Genomic DNA, 22,738 nt, shown 5'->3' on the forward strand with positions numbered 1-22,738 from the left:
AGACAGAAACCTCTGTTGTCAAAGGCAGTCTGGAGGAGGGAGGACAGGCTTGCACAGGCTTAGGGACAGTTTTGCTTCTACTTCTATTTATATTCTCAAGGCTAATTGTGTAAATGGGGGTTTCTTACTTCAGAATGGCCATTTGTAGCTGCACGTGGGTTTGTTTTTCCACACTACCAGAGAGCCAACTCAGCACTACTGTCAGCAGCTCTGATCAATAGAGAGGAGCTTAATTATTCACCAATCTGGAGACTAGGAGTGTAAATGTGCAAATGTTTTCCCCTCAAGTGGCCTTAGAATTGGAATCCTTGGGTGTTCGGGCTGGAAGCAACTTTATAAAGTATGTTCCAGTTAAACCCCAAAGAAGACTGGGGAGGAATTGGAGCCTGGAGAAGGGAAGTGAATTGCCCAGGGTCACACGAGCCATTGAAAGCAGCCTGACCTCTCTCTACTGGCTCCATGTTTCCTGTCCGCTCTCCTACCCCCACCTTCAGAGACCCCCAAATGTATCTGCCTTGGCAAAGTCTGTGTGTTTTCCTCCTGGCTGTTTCAATTGCTATCCCATGACAATGTTGGCAGGCCCGGTGACTGAGCACAGCCTTGATCATGAGAGAGGGAGTGCTTATTCCTGTACTCCTGACCCAGCTGGGAAAGGGCCATCCTGCCATTTGCAGCCTACCTTTGGCTCCAAGGCCCGCAGGACGAGGAGACCAGGGAGCACTGTGCCCCCAAAGGCAACACTGCTGCTGTGAACAGAGGCAACTGCTTAAAAGAGTTTTATTCTCTTCTGCAGCTCGTAGCCTGAAAGTTTCAGAAGGAGCGGGAGAATCCCCTCCTTCTCCATTCTTCATTTAAAGAAATGATGCAATTGATATATACACAAAATGCTTAATATATGCAAATCATATTTGTATGTAATTTCTACCTGAAATATACTTAATATATAAGTCATGAAGCATAATAATAGAATCAACACCTGTGAGCCCACCATCTGCCTTAACAGAACATTACCAGCGCCACTGCGGCTCCCTGCAGGCTCCTCTGCAGCCCACCACCCTCCCTTTCTCCCAGAGGTACCCACGATCACGAACTTAAGTCACTCCCTTGCATTTCTTCATCATCTTCCTACATATACGGGTATCCTTAAGCAACAAACTCTTTAGTTTTGCTTGGTTTCAAACTGTAAATATTGGTATCATGCTAAATTTGTTTTGCAATTTGTTTTTACTCAGAATCGTGCCTGAGAACCTCTCCCATGGTTATCTGCAGTGGTGTTTTATTCCTTTTCATTGCTGCCTAGTATTTCACTGTTAAGTCTACTACAAGAGAGACACGCTACTGTTGATGAACATCTGTTGTTTCTAGTTTTGTTTTTTTTTTCCTATTCTAAACATTGCTATAAACTTTCTTTACAGTACACTTGCCCAAGTTTCTCTAAGGTCTGTTTCTAGGAGTGGAATCAGTCAGTTGTAAAGTACACACATGTTCAAAATTTGTTAGATAATGCCAAATCGTTTCCCGAATCAGTCTTTCAATACACACTCCCACCAGAAGTGTAAGTGTTCCACATCCTCACTAACTGCTCCACATCCTCACTAACACTCAGGATTATTTAACTTACATCATTTTTTGCAATCTGGTGGATTAAAATGGAATTTCGTGATGTTGTTCTTTTTTGGTCATTCCTTGTGTTTTGTTTTTTTTTTTATTGAAGTATAGTTGACTTACAATGTTGTGTTAATTCCTTGTGGTTTTATTTTGCATTTCCCTGATTACTAATGAGGTTGAGCACCTTTTCATGTCTCTTGGCATTCAGATATCCTCTTCTGTGAAAGGCTTGTCTATATCTTTTGCTCATTTTTCTTCCAGATTTTATTTCTTATGTATTGGTATATGAAATTTGTATATTTCAAATACTAATACATTGTCAGTTATATGAGCGCTAAATACGGTGTTCCACTTTGTGCCTTGTCTTTTCACTTTCTGGGGTTTTTTGGTGAAAAGAGGCACTTCATTTTAATGTCATTGACTTTATTACTTTCTCCCTTTATGGTTGGTGCTTTTTGTATTTCTGTAAAGAAATTCTCACTTATCCCAATATCACAGAGAAATTCTCCTATCATAATGTTTCTTTGTGACCAAGAGTTTACTGGCATTTGGGGCAGGGCACTTATTCTTTATGTGGGGCTGGCTCTTATATTACAGGACACTTTAGCATCCCTGGACCCTGGGTACCAAATGCCTTTAGCACTATTCCTGTCATTATAACAATCCCAAACACTCCCATACATTTTCAAATGTTCCTTGGGTGGAGGTACTACCAGTTGAGAACCTCTGAATTATATTTTCTGCTAAAAGTTTAAAGTATTTAGTATACCCAGAATTGATTTTTGTGTTTGATGTGAGATGGGAATCTAATTTTATTATTTCTTTATGGCTAACCAATTTTCCCAACACTAGTTATTATAGAATTAATCATTTCCCCCACTGATCTGCAATGCTACCTGTCATACATCAAATTTTCAAACAGGTATAAGTCTATTTTTGAGTTTTTTATTCTGTTCCATTGGCCTATTTGTCAAACCTCTGTGCCAGTATTACTCTCTTAAGTACTATAGCTGTATGATAAATCTTAATATCTGATAGAGTAAGTTTTTCTACCTTGTTCTTCAAGAATGCCTTGGCTTTTCTTTGCACTCCCATATAAATTGTAGAACCAACTTGTCACATTCCATGAAAAACCCTATTGGGATTTTGATTGGAATTATACTGACTATGATTGATTCAGGGAAAAGGATATCTTTACAATATTGAGTAGCCCTACCTGTACAGAACATGGCTCTCTATTTCAATAAAGTTTTATAATTTCCTCCATAGAGGATCTCTGACACATCTTTTGTTAGATTTTCTACATAGATACCTTATATTTTTATTGCTACAGTATCTTTTTAAAAATTGCATTTTTGATTCTTGTTGTTGGTTTATAGAAATGACTTATCTCCTTATATTCTCTCTTAAATGTATTCCAATCAGACTTTTTCACTTAGCTACATCAAAATTGTTCCTGGCAAGGTCACCCATGACTACACAGTTACTAAGTCCAATGGTCACATCTCAGTCCTCATCTCACTTGATTTCTCAGCAGCGTATGACATAGTTGGTCACTCCCTCCTTCTCAAAACACTTCTTCCCTTGGCTTCCAGGACAGCACACACTTTTGATTTTCCTCTTACCTCACTGGTTATTCCCTCTCAGTGTTCTTTGCTGGTTCTTCCTCATTTCCCCAACATTTTAATGTTGGACTGTTCCAGGGGCCAGTCCTTAGACCTCTTCTCTTCTCTAGCTATCCACACTCCCTTGGTGATCATATCCATTCTCATGGTTTTAAATTCTATCCATATGCTAACTAACACCCTATTTTGCAATGCTAGTTCAACTCGCTCTCTGGAGCTATCATTCACGTGTGTGTGTGTGTGTGTGTGTGTGTGTGTGTGTAAGGAAGGAATATATATATTCCTTCCTCCTTCTTGACATCTCCAACTCAACATGTCCAAACTGAACTCTTATTACCCGAAACTGAGCTTCCCACAGTCTCTCTCTCGGTTGCTCACTCCCTCATTCCAGTTGCTCAGAGCAAAATCTTTGAGCCCTTGCTTTCTCTCACAGCACTCACAGTACGTCAGAAAATCCTCCTCTACCTTCAAAATATATACAGATTCTTATCACTTCGCACGATCTACACTGATACCACACTAGTTCAAACCACCATTATCTCTTTAAGAAACAGCTTTATTGAGATGTAATCTACATACCATACAATTTAACTATTCATAGTATATAATTCAATATATTTTAGTATATTCATGAGTGGTGTGACCATCACTACAATCTACTTTTATAATATTTTTGTTCCCCCTAAAAGAAACCAGTACTCATTAGCAGTCATTCTCCATCCCCTCACCTCATGTTGCCCTAGGCAACCACTAATCTACTTTTTGTCTCTATACATTTGCCTATTCTTGACATTTCATATGAATGGAATCATAGAATTTGTGGTCTTCAGGTACTTCATTCCTCTTTATTGCCAAATAATATTCCATTGTATGAATATACAACATTTTATTTATATATTGATCAGTTGATGGACATCTGGGTTGTCTCTACTTTTTGGGCCAATATGAACAATGCTATGAACATTTGTGTACAAGTTTTTGTGTGGACATATGTTTTCATTGGGTGTACAGGAGTGGAATTGCTGAGTCATAATGTAACTCTATGTTTTAGCTTTTGAAGAACTACCAGCCTGTTTTCCAAAACAGCTGTACCATTTTACATTCCCACTAGTAGGTAGTGTGTGAGGGTTCCATTTCTCCACATCTTGCCACCACTTATTGTTATCTGTCATTTTGACTCTAGCCATCCTAGTGAGTGGGAAATTGTTATCTCATTGTGTTTTTGATTTACATTTCCATGACGACTAATATTGTTGGACATCTTTTCACGTCCTTGTTGGTTATTTGTATATCTTCTTTGGAGAAATGTTTATTCAGATCCTCTGCCTATTTTTAAATTGAGTTATTTGTCTTTTATTATTGAGTTGTAAGAGTTCTTTATATATTCTAGATATAAGTCCCATATCAGATATATGATTTGCAAATATTTTCTCTACTTCTATGAGCTGTCCTTCCACTTACTTGAAGATATCGCTTGTAGCAGAAAGGAATTTCAATGAATTCCAATGTATGTATTTAATTTTGATGAAGTCCAATTTATCTATTTTTTTCCTTTTGTTGCTTATGTTCTTGGTGTTGTACCTAAGGAACCATTGCCTAATACAAGGTCATGAAGATTTACACCAACGTTTTCTATGAGTTTTATAGTTTCAGCACTAAATTTAGGTCTTTGATGTGTTTTAAGTTAATTTTTATACATATTGTTAGGTAGAGGCCCAACTTCATTCTTTTGCATGTAGACAACCATTTCTGAAAAGACTATTCTTTCCCCCACTGAATTGTCTTGGCACCCTTGCCAAAAATCAATTGACCATAAATATGAAGGTTTATTTCTGGACTCTCAATTCTATTCCATTGATCTATACCTCTACCCTTATGTCAATACCACACTGTTTTGATTAGTTTCACTTTGTAAAAAGTTTTGAAATCTGAAGTAATTATGACCTCACAAAATTGTTAGGAAATGTTCCCTTATTTTCTATTTTTTGGAAGAGTTTGGAAGGATTGCTTTTGATTCTTCTTTAAACATTTGGTAGAACTTACCAGTGGAGCCATCTGGTCCTGGACCTCTCTTTGGTGGGAAGTTTTTGATTACTAATCCAATCTGTTTAATTGATACAGGTCTATGCAGATTTTCTATTTCTTCTTGAATCTTAAGTTTTGGCAGTTTGTGCCTTTCTAGGAATTTTCCTATTTCATCTACATTATATAATTTGCTGGCATAAAATTATTCATAGTATTCCTCTTATAACCCTTTTTTAACATAGTTACAAAATTTTTTTTCCTGCAGTGAGGACTTTTAAGACCTACTTTCTTAGCAACTTTCAAATATGCAATACAGTGTTATTAATTATAGTCACCATGCTATACTTTACATCCTCATGACTTATTTTATAACTGGAAATTTGTACCTTTTCACTCTCCTCACCCATTTCATCTATGCCAATCCCCCAGCCCCCTCCTCTGGCAAGCAGCAATTTGTTCTCTGTATCTATGAGCTTGGTTATTTTTTGTTTGTTTGTTTTTGTTTTTTTAGATTCCACATATGAGATCATGTGATATTTGTCTTTCTCTGACTTATTTCACTTAGCACAATGCCCTCCAGGCCCGTCCAGGGTGTCACAAATGGCAAGATTTCCTGCTCTTTATGGTGGAATAGTACTCCATTGTATACACAGTCAGCCCTCTGTATCACTGGGTTCCACATCCACAGATTCAACCAATCATGGATCAAAAATATTAGAAATATTTTTATTCCATAAAGTTCCAAAAAGCAAAACTTGAATTTGCTGCATGCTGGCAACTATTTACATAGCATTGACACTGTATTAGGTATTACAAGTAATCTAAAAATGATTTAAAGTATACAGGAGGATGTGCGTAGGTTATATGCAAATATTATGCCTTTTTATATAAGGGATTTGAGCATTCGTGGAATTTTGTACCTGTGGGGTGTCCTGGAACCAATCCCCTAAGGAGACTGAGGGATGACTGTATATACCACATCTTCATCCACTGATGAACACTTGGGTTGTTTCTATATCTTGGCTATTGTAAAAAATGCTGCAGTGAACATGGGGGTGTATATATCTTTCTGAATTAGTGTTTTTTTTTTTTTTTTTGGTAAATACCCAGAAGTGGAATTGTTGGATCATATGGTAGCTCTATTTTTAATTTCTTGAGGAATCTCCATAATGGCTTTCCATAATGGCTGCACCAATTTACAATTCAACCAACAGTGTACAAGTGTTCCCTTTTCTCTACATCTTCTCCAACATTTGTCTTTTTTGGTAATAGCCATTCTAACAGGTGTGAGGTGATATCTCATTGTGGTTTTGATTTGCATTTCCCTGATGATTAGTGATGTTGGGCAACTTTTCATGTATCTGTTGGCCATCTGTATGTCTTCTTTGAAAAAATATCTGTTCAGATCCTCTGCTCATTTTTAAATTGGATTTTATTTTTTTGCTATTGAGTTGTAGTATAATCCTTTTTATTTCTGTAAAATTGGTAGTAATGCTTCCACTTTCATTTCTGATTTTAGTTATTTGAGTCTTGCCTCTTTTTTCTTAGTCATTTTAGCTCTTTTAGCTAAATGTTTGTTGACATTTTCAAAGAACAAGTTTTGGTTTCATTGATTTTCTATTTTTTCTTTTTCATTTATTCCCTCTCTAATCTTTGTTATTTCCTTCCTTATCCTTGCTTTGGATTTAGTTAGCTCTTCTTTCTCAGATTTCATAAGATGAAAGGTTGGGTATTGAGTTGAAATCTTTCTTTTTAACATAGGTGTTCATAGCCACAAATTTCCCTCTGAGCACTGCTTTAGCTACATCTCACACATTTTGGTATGTTGTTTCTTCATTTTCCTTCATCGCAAATTATTTTCTATTTTCCTTTGTGTTTTTTTTTTAATATAAAATTTTTTTTTTTGGCTGCACTGGGTCTTCGTTGCTGTGCGTGGGCTTCCTCTAGTTGTGGCGAGCAGGGGCTACTCTTCGATGCGGTGCGTGGGCTTCTCACTGCGGTGGCTTCTCTTGCTGCAGAGCACAGGCTCTAGGCACATGGGCTTCAGTAGTTGTGGTGCGTGGGTTCAGTAGTTGTGGCTCACGGGCTCTAAAGTGCAGGCTCAGTAGTTGTGGCGCACGGGCTTAGTTGCTCTGCAGCATGTGGGATCTTCCTGGACCAGGGATTGAACCTGTGTCCCCTGCATTGGCACATGGATTCTCAACCACTGTGCCACCAGGGAAGTCCCTCCCTTGTGGTTTTTTCTATGATCCACTGGTCATTTTATGAGTGTGCTTTTTAATTTCCACATATTTGTGAATTTCCCAAATTTCCCTGTTATTGATTTCTACTTTCATCTCATTGTGGTCAGAAAACATACTTTGTATGATTTCACTCCTTCTATGCTCTATGGCCTAGCCTATGGTCTATTCTGGAGACTGTTCCATGTGCATTTGAGAAGAATGTTTATCCTGTTGTTTTCCAGTGGAGTGTTTCATAGATCTATGTCAGGTCTAGTTTAGGTTACGTCTTCTATTCCCTTGATCTTCTGCCTAGTTGTTCTATCCATTATGAAAAGTGGGCATTGAATTCTCAAACTATTATTGTTTGTCTATTTCTCTCTTCCATTCTGTCCAGTCTGTCAATTATTGTTTCATGTATTTTGGGGCTCTGTTGTTAGGTACATATACATTTATAATTGTATCTTCCTGATGGATTGACCCTTCCATCATTATGAAATGTCCTTATTCATCTCTAGTAATTTTTTTTTGTTATAAAGTCTATATATTTTTTTCCTTTTTTTTTTTTTGGCCACGTCGTGTGGCATGCGGGATCTTAGTTCCTTGACCAGGGATTGAACCCATGCCCCCTGCAGTGGAAGCATGGAGTCCTAACCACTGGACAGCCAGGGAATTCCCTATAAAGTCTATATTTTGATATTAGTTTAGCCACTCCAGCTTTTTAGGGTTGTTGTTTGCATGGAATATCATTTTTGATCCTTTTACTTTCAACCTATTTGTGCCTTTGGATGAAAAGCGTGCCTTCTGTAGACAGCATATTGTTGGACATTGTCTTTTTTTAAAATCCAGTCTGATAATATCTTTCTTTCAATTGGATTGTTTAATTCAGTCACATTTATTGTTATTATTTATATGCTTGGCTTTACACTGCCATTTTGGTTTTTGTTTTCTATGTCACATGTCTTTGTTTATTTGTTATCTTCCTTAGTATTAGGTGGATATTTTCTCATGTAACATTTTAATTCCTTTCATGATTTTTAAAATTATTTATTTTTGAGTTATTTTCATTGTGGTTTTTCTAGGGCTTATAATACACATCTTATTAGAATCTACTTCAGATTTATACTGACTTAGTTCTAGTGAAATATAGACATTTTATAGAGCTTCATTGCCTCCCCCTTTTTGATATTATTGTCATACATACATATATATTTATATATGTAATAAATCCAACAATATATGGCTGTAATTATTACTTTATATAATTTTATGTCTTTTAAAAAGGCTGAGAGGAGTTCCCTGATGGCCTAGTGGTTAGGATTTGGCCCTTACACTGCGGAGGCCCAGATTTGATCCCTGGTCAGGGAACCATCCCTCATGCTGCACAGTGCAGCCAAAATACAATAAATAAATAAACAAATAAATAAATAAATAAAGACTGAGAGAAGAGAGTAAATATATATTTCTAGTGTTCACTAACATTCTTACTCTTCTGGTTCTTTCCATTTCTTTCTGTGGATTGGAATTACCATTATTGTCATTTCCTTATTTCAATACAGCTTTCTTCCCATTCCCTTCCTTTGTGTTGTTATTGTCAAATATGTTATGTTTCTATATATTATAGCCCCAACAATACATTCATATTCATATTGTTTTATGTAATTGATTTTTAAATCAGTCAAGAGGGGAAAGGGGAAGAAATATGCAATTATACTGTCTTTTCTAATTACCCACATAATTACTTTCACAAGCATTCCTTGTTTTTCATGTGCATTCAAATTACTGTCTGACATCACGTGTTTCCAGCCTGAAGAACCTCACTTAGTATTCCTTTTAAGAAAGGTATCCTAGCAATGAATTCTCTGGGTTTTTTTTTTTTTCACCTGGGAATGTCTTTAATTCACCTTCATTTTTGCTAGATATGTGATTCTTGGTGTTTTTTTTTTTTTAAACTGTCAGTAGTTTGACTATATCATCCTTCTTGACTCCATTGCTTCTGATGGGAAGTCAGCTGTTAATCTTATGGGGGTTCCCCTGTATGTGATGTGTTTTTTTTCTCTTCCTGCTTTCAAGATTTTCTTTTTGTTTTTCAGCATTTTACTATGATGACACTGGGTATGATCTCTTTGGGTTTACTTAGAATTAATTGAGTTTCTTGGGTGTGTAAAGTTTTTTTTTTATCAAATTTGAGAAATTTTGGAATTCCCTGGTGGTCCAGTGTTTAGGACTCTGTGGCTTCACTGCTGGGGCCCAGGTTTGATCCTTGGCCAGGGAACTAAGATCCTGTGAGCCGTGCAGGCAGTGTGGCCAAGAAAAAGGAAAAAAAAAAAGGAGAAAATAAGAAATTTGAAAAGTTTTCAGCAATTTTTTTGAATATCTTTTTCTGTCCTTTTAATGCTTTCCTCTCTTTTTAGTACTCCGATTATGCATACATTGATGCACTTATTTATATCCCACATTTCGCTGAGGCTCTGTTCATCTTCAGTTTTTCTCTCTGTTCTTCAGATTGCATAATATCTATTGTTATATCCTCAAGTGGACTGATTCTTTCTTCTGCCAACTCAAATCTACTGTAGAGCCCCCTCTAGCAATTTTTTCATTTGTTACTATACTTTTCAACTCCAGAATATACATTTGGTTCTTGTTTATAATTTCCATTTCTTTCTTTCTTTTTTTTTTTAATAAATTTACTTATTTTATTTTTGGCTGCATTGGGTCTTTGTTACTGTGTGCAGGCTTTCTCTAGCTGCGGTGAGCAGGGGCCACTCTTCGTTGTGGTGCATGGGCTTCTCATTGTGGTGGCTTTTCTTGTTGTGGAGCACAGGCTCTAGGTGCACAGGCTTCAGTAGTTGTGGCTCGTGGGTTCTAGAGCTCAGGGTCAGTAGTTGTGGTGCATGGGCTTAGTTGTTCCGCGGCATGTGGGATCTTCCTGGACCAGGGCTCGAACCCATGTCCCCTGCATTGGCAGGCAGATTCTTAACCACTGTGCCACCAGGGAATCCCTAATTTCCATTTCTTTATTGATAATTTATACTTATTGAGACATTGCCATCACACATTCCTTTACTTCTTTTAAGCATAGCTACCTTTAGTTCTTTGAGCATACTTATAACAATTGTTTTGAAATCTCTGTCTGCTACATCCTCCACTTGAGCCTCTTTAAAGAGAGTATTTTTATTGCTTTTCTTTTCTTATTTTTTTCTTCTGTGTATGGGTCATATTTTCCTGTTTTTTGGAGGAGGGGCAGGAAAAAATTACTTTTCTCATAATTTTTTTGTTGAAATCTGGACATTGTAGACAATATATGGTAGGAACTATGGGATACTGATTCCCCACCCCACCCCAGGCTGGTGGCTTTTAATTTCTTGGTTATTTGTTTGATAACTTGAATGAACATTATAAAGTTTATCCTCCCTATAGTGTAAAGCTTGATGTCCCTGCTCTGATTTTTTCCCCTTGTTTTAAATTTCTTTGCTTGACTACCTAGGGGTTACTCCTGGGTTGGCACAAGCCATTTATTGTCAAGGTTGTGCTTAAGCCTCCCAAATCAGTTCGATTTTTAACCTTTATCATTGGATATCTCTGTGGTTTGGAGGCTACTATCACAGTTCAGGGTTTATATTGGGTTGGCCAAAAAGTTTTGCCCAGGTTAGAGTGGGAGCTGGGTGGAGGAAAAGAGATCTGGTTTTCTTGACCATGTCTGCTTGGACTTGAGCTTCTGCAACATGGAGCTGGGAGAGATGAAAAATTCCAGCAGCCTGCCCTTCCCTTGGTGAAATCATAACCCCAGACTGGGTACTGCAGCAGGAAGGAACCTGCATCCTCTTGGCTGCAACTGCCCAGAGTAGTGAGTTTGGGGTAGAGATTCTGCAAAACAGAGGTGGGGTGGGGGGAGTTGTGATAAGGGAGTGAGTCATGGCTCATATGCCATAGACTCTTGCTATTCTTGGCTTTGGTGATCTTCTCTACTTATCTTTGTTTTATATTTTAATAATTTTTGCTTTTGTGTCTATTATTTCCTTCCTTCTGCTTTCTTTGGATTTATTCTATTGTTTATTATCTAACTTCTTAAGTTGAATGCTTAGCTCATTAACTTTCAGCCTTTCTTCCTTTTTTTTTGGCCACACTGAACATCTTGTGGGATCTCAGTTCCCCGACCAGGGATCGAAACTCGGCCATGGCAGTGAAAGCCTGGCCACCAGGGAACTCCCTCTTCCTTTTTAATATACTCTCCTAAGGCTATAAACAGCCCTGTAACCACCACTTTAGGTGCAACATACAAGCTCATTTCTAAATATTTTCTAATTTCCATTAAGATTTCTTCTTTGACCCAAAGAGTTATTTAAAACTGTTTTTAAATTTCTAAAACTGTATTTTAAGAAAAAAACTATATATTTGGATTTATTTATATTGTCTTATTTTATTCCATGCGTTCCAGTTTTGCTGTGTTTTTTCCTCTTTTGAATCAATTGATTTTTTCTTGTTCCACTTTTCCACTTCTATTACTTTGGAAGATATTCATTCTTTTTCTCTTCTTTTAGTGGCTATCTTTGAAATTCTAACATGCTTACTTAATTCAATAAAACCTAGAATTAATTAACATATGTACCCTCTTCTCAAAGGGACCCCTAGAATGTTTTGACTCTAATCCTCAACAACATGAGTTGCTATTGTGAAGCCTTTAAATTCTGTGTTTTTTGTCTTCTTTTAATCCCACAAATTATAAATTATTAATATTACCCACATGTTTAACTTTTGTTTTCTACTTAAAGTTCTTTTGTACATCTTGGAACTTCTTTTTTGGATAATTTTCCTTATTCAGTGACAAATGTTGGTGGTAAACGCTTTAAAATTTTTTTATATTAAAATACCTTTATGTTGCCTTTATTCTCTGAAGACAGTTTCACAGTATATATAATTTTTTTTTTTGGCTCTTTTCAGCTTATTGCATGAAGGAGTTACACTAGTCCAAGTTAAAAGCAGACCCCAAATGGTTACATTATACAAGCTGTGAGGTTTTTAAACTTGTGACAAGGGACAGAAGGAAAATTCTGCTCATTGCAAGGAAATCCTCACTTAAGCTTCAGTGAGCCAGAAGCATTTAAAACCCATGAACCTTCAGCTGATCGTCCTTAGCCAGTCCAATCTCTACGAGGAACTGGCATATGTTCTAGCACTGGTCACCCTGTAGCTGAATTACTTCTCCATATTCTGGATGCTCAAGTACAGTACCATTGCAGGCAAATTTCTTCTTAAACGCCTTCACTAGTTTCTTTTTATCGTAATCATCAGTGATCCCTTGGACAGTAGTAAGGGTCTTCCTGCCGTTTCTCTGTTGAATTCTTATATGGATATAATCCTCAGTGCCAGCAGGAAGCAGATCATCACCCTTACTTGCATCAGCAAAGGGGTCAAAAGAGTGGAGGTTCTGGATAGCGGACATACGTTACGATTCCTTTTCCTCGGTGGAAATGGCCTGCAGAAGCTGGTGGCTGGAGAAGGCGGGTGGGGGGGACAGAGCGTCGGGAAGCGAGGGGGCTCAAGGGGGAGGCTGCTGAGTCCTCAGTGGCGGCTCAGTGAGTGGGCCACAGTATATATAATTTTTTTTCTTTTTTTCTTTTTTTTAATTAATTAATTTATTTTTGGCTATGTTGGGTCTTCATTTCTGTGTGAGGGCTTTCTCTAGTTGTGGCAAGTGGGGGCCACTCTTCATCACAGTGCGCGGGCCTCTCACTATCGTGGCCTCTCTTGTTGCAGAGCACAGGCTCCAGATGCGCAGGCTCAGTAGTTGTGGCTCACGGGCCCAGCTGCTCTGCGGCATGTGGGATTCTTCCAGACCAGGGCCTGAACCCGTGTCCTCTGCACTGGCAGGCAGACTCTCAACCACTGCGCCACCAGGGAAGCCCCACAGTATATATAATTTTAAGATGAAAATTATTTTCTCTAAGCACTTTCAACATTATATTCTAATATGGCTTCCAATGTTGCTGTTGAGAAGTCACCTATTGGTCTAATTGTTGTTCTTTTGTATGTGATCAGTCTTTTACTTCTAGCTTGTTTTAAGATCTTATCTTTGTCTCTGGTGTTCTGCAGTTGACTGTGATGCATGTAGATATTAATTTCTTTTTATTTATCTTGCCTGGAATTTCTTAGTTTTCCCGAACCTGCAGATTTTTGTTTTTCAAAATTCTGGAAAATTTCCAGCTATGATTTATCTGAATGGTTCTCCCCCTTTTCTGTTATTCCTTTGTAGAATTCTAAAGAGATTAATATTGGGCCTTTTTGCTTTATCCTCCATATCTCTTAAGCACTCATATTTTCCATCTCTTTGTACCTCTTTTCTGAATTTTGTGTGATTTTTTCAGATGTATTTTCCAGTTTCCTAATTTCTCTTCAACTGATGCATAAAACTTCATCACGGTTTTTAATAACAATTATTATATTTTTCATTTCTAGGTATTCTATTTAGTTCTTTTTCAAACCTAGCAGGTCAATTTTTTTTAACATCTTTATTGGAGTATAATTGCTTTACAATGGTGTGTTAGTTTCTGCTTTATAACAAAGTGAATCAGTTATACATATACATATATCCCCATATCTCTTCCCTCTTGTGTCTCCCTCCCTCCCACCCTCCCTATCCCACCCCTCTAGGTGGTCACAAAGCACCGAGCTGATCTCCCTGTGCTATGCGGTAGCAGGTCATTTTTGATAGTCTCTTGCTCTTTGCTCTGTACTTTTTTATTTCCTTAAATGTATTTAACATATCTATTTAATATCCTGTATATGATAATGTAAATATCTAAAATCTTTGCGGGTCTAGTTATGTTTTACCTTTTTTTCCCCCCCTGTTGACTGCTTCCTCCTGGAAGTTGGTTTTCTTGTGTAAATTGTGACTTTTGATTGTGAAGGAGTTTGTTAGAACTCTCTGTGGGATTTCCATGTGGCCCGAGAGTAACAGTGCATTCTCCCATGAAAGCTTTCAATTTGATTTTCCCTGGTGTTTGAGGCATCACAAACCTAGGTCCACTTTAAATTAAAAATCGTGGCCTGTGGTTTTTTGTGCCATTCACATAATATATATTCAATCTCCAAACCAGGTGTCATAAGATCTCAGGGAGGTATTTTTTTTTTAAATTCTACTCAAAGTTAAAACTTAGACAAAAAATTTTCCTTACTGTCTGTCCCTTCCCCCCAGCTGCAGGTCTCTGTTGTCCAATACTGTAACCACTTAGCCACATGTGGCTATTAAATGTAAATTAGTGAAAATAAAATAAAATAAAATAAAATGAAAAATGTAGTTCCTCCGTCTCACTAGCCACATTTCAAGTGCTCAGTAACCACATGTGGCTAGTGGGTACCGTATTGGTCAGTGCAGATATAGAACATTTCCATCATTGTGAAAGTTTTATTGGATAGTGTTGCTCTAGAACATTTGAATCTACACATGTCTCCAGGGTGTGTGGTGTCTTCAGAACTAGGTTACACCTTTGAACAAACCCTTGTCAATCTGTGTCTTAGTCTGTATGCTTGCTCCCTGAAGATGTCCAAGTCCTAATACCCAGAATCTGTGAATATGCTAACTTACATGGCAAAAAGGACTTTGCAGACATGATTAACGATCTTGAGATGGGGAGATTATCCTGGATTATATGGGTGAACTCAATGTAATTACAAGGATCTTCATAAGGGAAATAGGAAAGCAGGAAATACACAGACAGAGAGGTGATGTGGTGACAGAAGCAGAGGTTGGAGTGATGTACTTTGAAGATGGAGGAAGGAACCTCCATGGCATGCAGGAGACCTCTAGAAGCTGGAAAAGGCAACAAAACAGATTCTGCCCTAGAACCTCCAGAAGGAATGTAGTCCTGTGACCCATTTTAGACTTTTAACCTCCAGAACTGTATGAGAATAAATTTGTGCTGTTTTAAGCCACTAAGTTTGTGGTAATTTGCTACAGTAGCAATAAGTCATACAAACTATGAAAGGGGCCAGTTAAGAAAGGCTTTATTTTAATATACCAGAAATGTGTGGCTGCCAAATGGCATTGTTATTCTTATATCTACTCATTTCCCCTTCCTATATTTCTATTTGGCCCTGAGGGTACAAGGCCCATGCAAACAGAAATTTTAGAAGGGAGACTGATGCAGGAACCTATACTCTCATTCATTTATTCAACAAATATAAATATATACTGAGTGTTTATCATGCTCCAAGCACTGTTTTAGGTGCTTGACATATGTTAGTGAATAAAAGAAAAAAATCTCTGCCCTCAAGAAGTTTACATTCTAGAGGAGAGACAGAGTTGATAAACAATAAACATAATACATAAGTAAATTACACTGTATGTTAGCAGATGATTAGTGCTATTGGTGAAAAAAAGTGTGAGTGGTCAGGGAGGGGGGATGGGCAGCTATAGTATTAAATATGGTGGTCAGGGTAAGTCTCATTGAAAAAGTTGCAACTGAGCAAAGACTTGAAGGAGTTAGTCATGTTAACATCCACAGTAAAGCATTCTAAGCAGAGGAAACATCCAGTGCAAAATATTGAAGTGGGAGTGTGCCTTGTGCCTGATACCTTCTAAGAACAGCAAGTAGGACAGTGTGGTGGAGGACAGAGCAGTAGGAAATGAGGTCAGAGAGGTGATAGAGGGCAGATCATGCTGGGTCTTGTAGGCTACTGCAAGGACATAAGCTTCATACTGAGGAGGACCCCTGATTTTTAGGGTAGACAAGTGTACAATTAGCATAACACTCAGAATACATAGGAAGAGATATAGCGCTTAGAGAATGGATGAATTTTTAGATGCTGTGAGTGGCGAGCTTTCTTCTGAGCACCACACTTTTGTACCCATTTGCTTCCTGGACTTTTCTACTCGTATGTTGATTGGTGACTCAAACTCAAATTGCTCGAAATAAACTCCTGATCTTCTGTCTTAAACCCTTTCCTCCTCTTCTGTTCTCTATCCCACTTAATGGTATCCTGTTAGAAATCTTGGAGTCATCTCCTGATTCTGCTTTTTCCCACTCCACTATGTCCAATCAGACTCCCAACCCTGTCAGTCTTAGTGTAGATATGTCCTCTTCTCTGTTCCCTCTGCCTTCACCTTGGTTGAAGCCTTCATCTCTCACGGGACCTCTGTAATCACCTCCATGGTTCTATAACCTGTGTACCAACTGTAGCTGCCACAGTTCCAAAACTGATCATGACACTCCCTCTTTTAAATATCTCTCCTGGGGACTTCCCTGGTGGTGCAGTGGTTAAGAATCTGCCTGCCAATGCAGGGGACATGGGTTCGAGCCCTGGTCTGGGAAGAGCCCACATGCTGCAGAGCAACTAAGCCCGTGTGCCACAACTACTGAGCCTGTGCTCTACAGCCCGTGAGCCACAACTACTGAAGCCCGCGTGCCTAGAGCCTGTGCTCTGAAACAAGAGGAGCCACCACAATGAGAAGTCTGTGCATCACAACAAAGAGTAGCCCCCACTCGCTGCAACTAGAGAAAGCCTGCACGCAGCAGTGAAGACCCAACACAGCCAAAAAGTAAATTAAAAAAAAAAAAAGATCTCTCCTGGCTCCTACTGCTTGTAGAATCTTGTCCCAATCTCTCCTTCTATTCTCATTTTCCAATATGCTTTTCTATGTGTCCCATACTCCAGCCATACTGAACCTCTCACTATAATCCCAGCATATTCCGCCCTATCACAAGTATACATATACCTGAAAAAGCAGTACCTGCTAGCTATTATGATTATCAAATAACAACGGATTCTTTCTTCCAGGAATGCCCTTACTCTCTCTCTTCACCTGCAAAAATACTTGTATACCTTTCTACTCAATTCAAATGCCACCTCCTCTGTGAAGGCTTTCTTGTTTCCCTCAGTAGGGTTTGTTGCTACTTCTTGTGTGTAGCTCCAGCATTCTGTATCTATAGCCCCTGGGCCACTTAATACAACACATCGTGATTATTTCATTACAGATCTGCCTCCCCCAACAGACTGCAAGCTCCTTGAGGGCAGGTACCATCTCTACTGATTTTTTCATGCCTAGTAGCTAGTAGTGTCCGGCCCAAAGGAGGTACTCAATTATTATTTGGTGAAATAAAGAATGAATGACTGAAATGATTCAGGAAAAATCTATGACTTGCTAGTCAAGAAGAAAGAGCAAAAGAGGGGAATTTCATACACAAAGCAGCTGGCCTAATAGCTCAGAGCTGGGAGGGGTAGCCACAAAAAGGCTAAAATTGAAGATGTGGGCTGGGTTATAATGGGAGACGAGAGCAAACAGGAAGGGTTGGGTGGACCTAGCTGGGGAAGTGCTGTGAAGCCACTGCCCAAAGTCTGGATTTTCATTTGAATGAGTAGGGAGTTGCTGGAGAGTTATTAGAGACACGGTTGAAGTGAAGCCATGAAAAATGACCTGCACTGCAAGGCTGGAAGGAGGCAGCAAGGCCAGCCAGAAGGCAGTCACTATAACCCAGAGCAGAATGGGCATGGCAAGTGCAGGCAGGAGATTCAGGGGGCACAGAAAAGGAGGGGGCTGGATTTGGTGAATGATTGCATTTGGGAGAAGACACAAAGGTAGTGAGAATTGCTGAAGATTATGAAAAGCAGAGTAGTGCAGAGAAAGAACACGAGACCAGCAGTTAGGAAATCAGAGTTCAGTTACAGCACAAAAATTATTCCCTATCAACTTAGTCTTCCTGTGCCTTACCTTCCTAAACAGTAAAACAAAGAGGTCCCCCATTCAAATTATCAGCAAATACAGAATCCTTCAATTCTACTTCAAAAATATCTCTTGAATCATACCATCTTCACTGCCACCACCCTAGTCCAGGCCCCAGCAGTCCTCAGCTGGACCAGTGTATTAGCCTGGACAGTGGTCTCTGCACCCTCTCTTGTCCCCACACTATGTGGCCTCCACACAACAGTCAGCACCATCTTCTAAAAATGTCAATTCGCTTATGTTACTCCTCTGCTTAAAAACTCTTTGACCCCCACTACAGTTAGAATCAGATTACACTCCTTACCTCAGCCTACAAGTCTCCTACATAACGTGGCTCCTGCCTGCCTCTCTGACCTCATCCCACCCCCCGCACCTCACTCAATACACCCCAGTCGCACAACCTTTCTGCTTTTTCTTGAGCATATCCAGCTCTTTCCTACCTTTTCACATGCTGTTCCCTGGAATGCAGCTTTGTCTGGCTGGGTTCTTCATGGCTTTGGTACTTCAGACCTAGATTTGATCCCCTCAGAGAGGTCAGTCCTGATCTCGGTATCGTCTGTTTATTTCCTTAGCACTTATCACAATCTGTAATTATTTTATTATTTGTTTACTGCTGATCTCCCAGGAGATTACAAGTTCTAAAAGGTAGGGCCCCTCTGTCTACTTCACTGTGCATTTGTGAGTGAGTGAATGAGCGAATGAATGAATGAAAGGGGTGATGGAAGCAGAGTTCACCAAAATGGAGTTGTGAAGAAAAATGGAGGAAAAGATTTTGAAAAGAGTTCCATGGAATCTTGAGGATAGCATAACTAGTTTCACCCAGCTCGTAGTATAAACTATTAAAAGGAATCGAGACAGGAGACAGGGGGCTCAGGCAAAAAATCATGGAGAATCACAGAAGCTGCAGCTAATGGAACTCAATTCAAATTACCAGAAATTTGTTGAGTACTTACTATGTGCCAGACTCTACACTGGGCCTCACTGTGAGGCGTATAAAGATGAGTGAGTGGACACTTCAAGAGTTTATATTCAGGAGGCCAGAAATAGGAGAGAAGGAAGTGCAAGTGATGATAAAAGGCAGAATTTAATCAAAGGGCGCTGGGGCTCAGAAGAAGGGGCTCAGGGAAGGCTTCAGAGAAAGTTACTCTGACGCTGAAGTCAACAAGTTCCAGTCTACAATGAAATACAAGCAGATGCTTCTCTCTGCTCTTCCCCACAAAATACTTCTGAAAAGTAGGATGGAAAGCAAAATATTTTTCAAGATGACTTTTGAGGCACTGTGTTAGTGGGGAAACAACTACGTGAGGAGTTTTGGCCCTACCACTCACTATTTGGGAGACCTTGGACAATTTGCTCATTTCTTTTTCCTAACTATTATTGAGGGCCTGTGCTAGGAATTTCATATATACTATTTTACTGAATCATTTACCTTTTCTAAGCTTCAGGTTTCTCCATTCCCTTTGAACTTTAGCAGACTAGATTTCTGGTTCCCAAACAGTTGGTGCTGGGTACAGACCTGCAGGTATTCCTTTTTGCCTTCAGGTAGCACCCACACTTTTGCACTAAAGCAGCAGACTAGCTTTTGGTAATATCCTAAAGGCACTAGAGTGCACTTTGGCTATTTGGCAGATGGGGAAAAAGATGAAAAAGTTTAAGAAGTGAAGCATAAGTTTCTTTGTGGCACTGTTGGATGAGCACATTTTGAAGTGGTAAACAATGGGGCCTGCCTGCCATGGTAACCCGTTGTATATTGGGAAACGGAGATATTAAGGTGTCAAGAAATGACCACCCTAAAATGTTACTAATGTTAAGGTAAACTGTAATGTCAGAAATTGTAACATGATTGTCTCGAGGTAATGTTGTAAAGACAGGTACTTAGATGACTGGCAAAGTGAGATGGGTGAACAAGAGAAAATCTGTCAGTGCATCTCCAGGAACGACCATGGAGAGGACTGTCTATTTTTGGACAATGGCGTCTTTGCTTCTGTAGACAGAACTATTCCTAGTATGGAGAAGGGCAATTTCTCAGGTACCTAGGCTTGATTAAAAGAAGAACAAAACTCTGGAGACTATCCAATTCCTTTTGTTCTAATTAGGTGTTTGCTGAGCAGCTTTATGGTGTATAACTGGTTTCTTGACTGGGACGACCCACCAGCCAGGAGGGCCTTTATGCTGTTGATGAAAGTCTTGTCTTGCCTAATATACTGCTCATTATAAATGACCCCCTTGAGGTCTGCTTTATAAATCAGTCTCTGTGGCTTTGGCAGCATGATTCATTCCCCAGAGACTTACTCATCACGTGACTGAAAATGGGAGAGAAATGTGAGGTGGAAAAACTACAGAGCAGACCGGCTGGAGTATCCTATGAGGTCTGGCCTGAAGCAGCCAGTGGCTTTACCTATTAAATTATAGCAATAATCATCTCTTACACTTGTTCAGTGCTTTTAACTTTCAAAGCACTTTCATATATATATATATATAATCTAATTTTATCATTTCATCTATTATACCTTCTTTAGCTCATACTGTTTGTAAAAATACATTTGTAGAGCAGTAGCAAAGACACCAAAAGAAGCAGTAATATTGTCAACACCTTGAAAAAAAATCTGTCTATGATGGGACCTTGGCAAAATAAATCAAACTAAAGAAATAAGTGTAGTCAGAGTCTAGGCTGCAGTAAGGTGACCCAGGAATTTGGAGATAGGCTCAGAATGATTCTGAGAGTGAAATAACACAAAGACATGGTTGTAGATGTGTTGCTGATGGAGACTTGGGAAATATCCAAGTGTAATCAAGGTGATCAGGGCATATCTGCAAGACTGGAATGTACTCGAAGAAAGCTGCAATCTAATCAGTTTTACTGTAAACTGTCTGAAGAATAATGTGCTACAGAAAGGTGGTGTACGAGTTATTTGAAAAAGAGGGATTAGAGAGTGAAGATATGTTACTGTTTGTCCAGCACCCCCCACTCCTCACTATGCAGAGGGACAGGAAGGGATGGGAGAGGGAAGTGTGTACATTTGTGCAGTGGCTGGAGAGCAGAGGGAGCTGGGTAGACCACGTATATGACAGACACACATATTGTGGTCCCTAAGGATGAAGACTCAATTATGAAACAGTCACTTCCTTCACTCTGATTCCATGCTCATCAAGTAACCTTCTGATTTACTAATTCAGTTTCCTAGCTCCCTTGATGCTGGGAAAGAAATGCCCTTGGAGTAGATAAGACTATTGTGGTTACCCAACAGGTATATCTTCCACTGTAAATTAATATAATTGCACTATATTTTATATGTCTCTTCCCCAATTTTTTTATTTTGAAAATTTTCAAATCTACAGAGAAGCTGCAAAAACAGTAAAATAGATTTCTACTTTTTCTTAAACTAAATTTACCAATTTGCTGATGGAAGTTCAACTGCTCCAGCACTATTTATTGAAAAGGCTGTCTTTCCTCCATTGAATTGCTTTTGGACCTTAGTCAAAAATCAGTTGGCTGTATTTGTGCGGGTCTGTTTCTGGGATCTCTATTCTGTTCTTTGATGTGTTTATTCCTTTGCCAATACCACACAGTCTTGATTACTGTACCTATATATTAAGTCTTAAAATTGGTAAAGTGATTCCTCCCACTTCATCCTTCTTTCATAAAATTGTTTTAGCTATTCTAGTTCCTTTGTTTTTCCATATAAATTTTATAATAATCTTGTCTATATTTTCAAAAAACATACTGGAATTTTGATAGGAATTATTTTAAACTTGTACATAAATCTGGAAAGAATTGACGTCTTTACTACGTGGAGTCTTCTAATCCATGAACACGGTATGTCTCTGCATGAACTTAGATCTTTGATTTCTTTCATCAGGGTTTTGCAGTTTTAACATACAAGTCTGGTGTATATTTTGTTAGATTTACACCTAAGTATTTCATTTTTTAAAAGCTGATTATAAATTGCATTGTATTTTAAATTTTGGTTTCCATGTGCTCATGGATAGTACATAGAAATACAATTGATTTTTGTATGTCAATCTTGTATCCTGAGACCTTGTTGAAAACATTTATTAGTTCTAGGAGGTTTTTGTAGATTCCTTGGGATTGTATTGTAGACAATAATGTCATTTGCAAATAGGGACAGTTTTATTTTTTCCTTTTTGTTTTGTATGCTCCTCAGATGCTGCTTGCTATGTCTTTCAGCTATGGAATGCACAGAGCAGAGATACTGGTCTGTAGTTTTCCTTTTTTTGTACTGTCTTTGTCTGGTTTTGGTATCAGGATAACACTGGTTTAATGAAATGAGTTGTGAAGTGTTTCTTCCTCTTCTATTTTCTGGAAAGATTGTATAGATTTGGTTTGAATTCTTCTTTAAACATTTGGTAGAATCCTCCAGTGAAACCATCTAGGCCTGGAGAGTTCTTTTTTGGGAGTTTTCAAATACAAATTCAATTTCCTTAATAGTTATAGGTTATTCAAATAATTTCATATTTGGCGAGTTGCAGTAGTATGTGGTTTTTGAGGAAGCAGTTCATTTTATTTAACTTGTCAAGTT

At 38.6% G+C, this 22,738-nt stretch overlaps 1 protein-coding gene and 1 pseudogene across 2 annotated transcripts in view; both read right to left on the minus strand.

Annotated features, from left to right (window-relative positions):
• The window catches only part of HDAC8 (histone deacetylase 8), a 245,372-nt gene that overhangs the window by 80,630 nt on the left and 142,004 nt on the right, over positions 1-22,738 (minus strand). The window lies entirely within an intron of this gene.
• LOC137757037 (eukaryotic translation initiation factor 1 pseudogene) lies at positions 12,412-12,942 on the minus strand (annotated as a pseudogene).

Source organism: Eschrichtius robustus, chromosome X (assembly GCF_028021215.1).
Source record: "Eschrichtius robustus isolate mEscRob2 chromosome X, mEscRob2.pri, whole genome shotgun sequence".
Lineage (NCBI taxonomy): Eukaryota > Metazoa > Chordata > Mammalia > Artiodactyla > Eschrichtiidae > Eschrichtius > Eschrichtius robustus.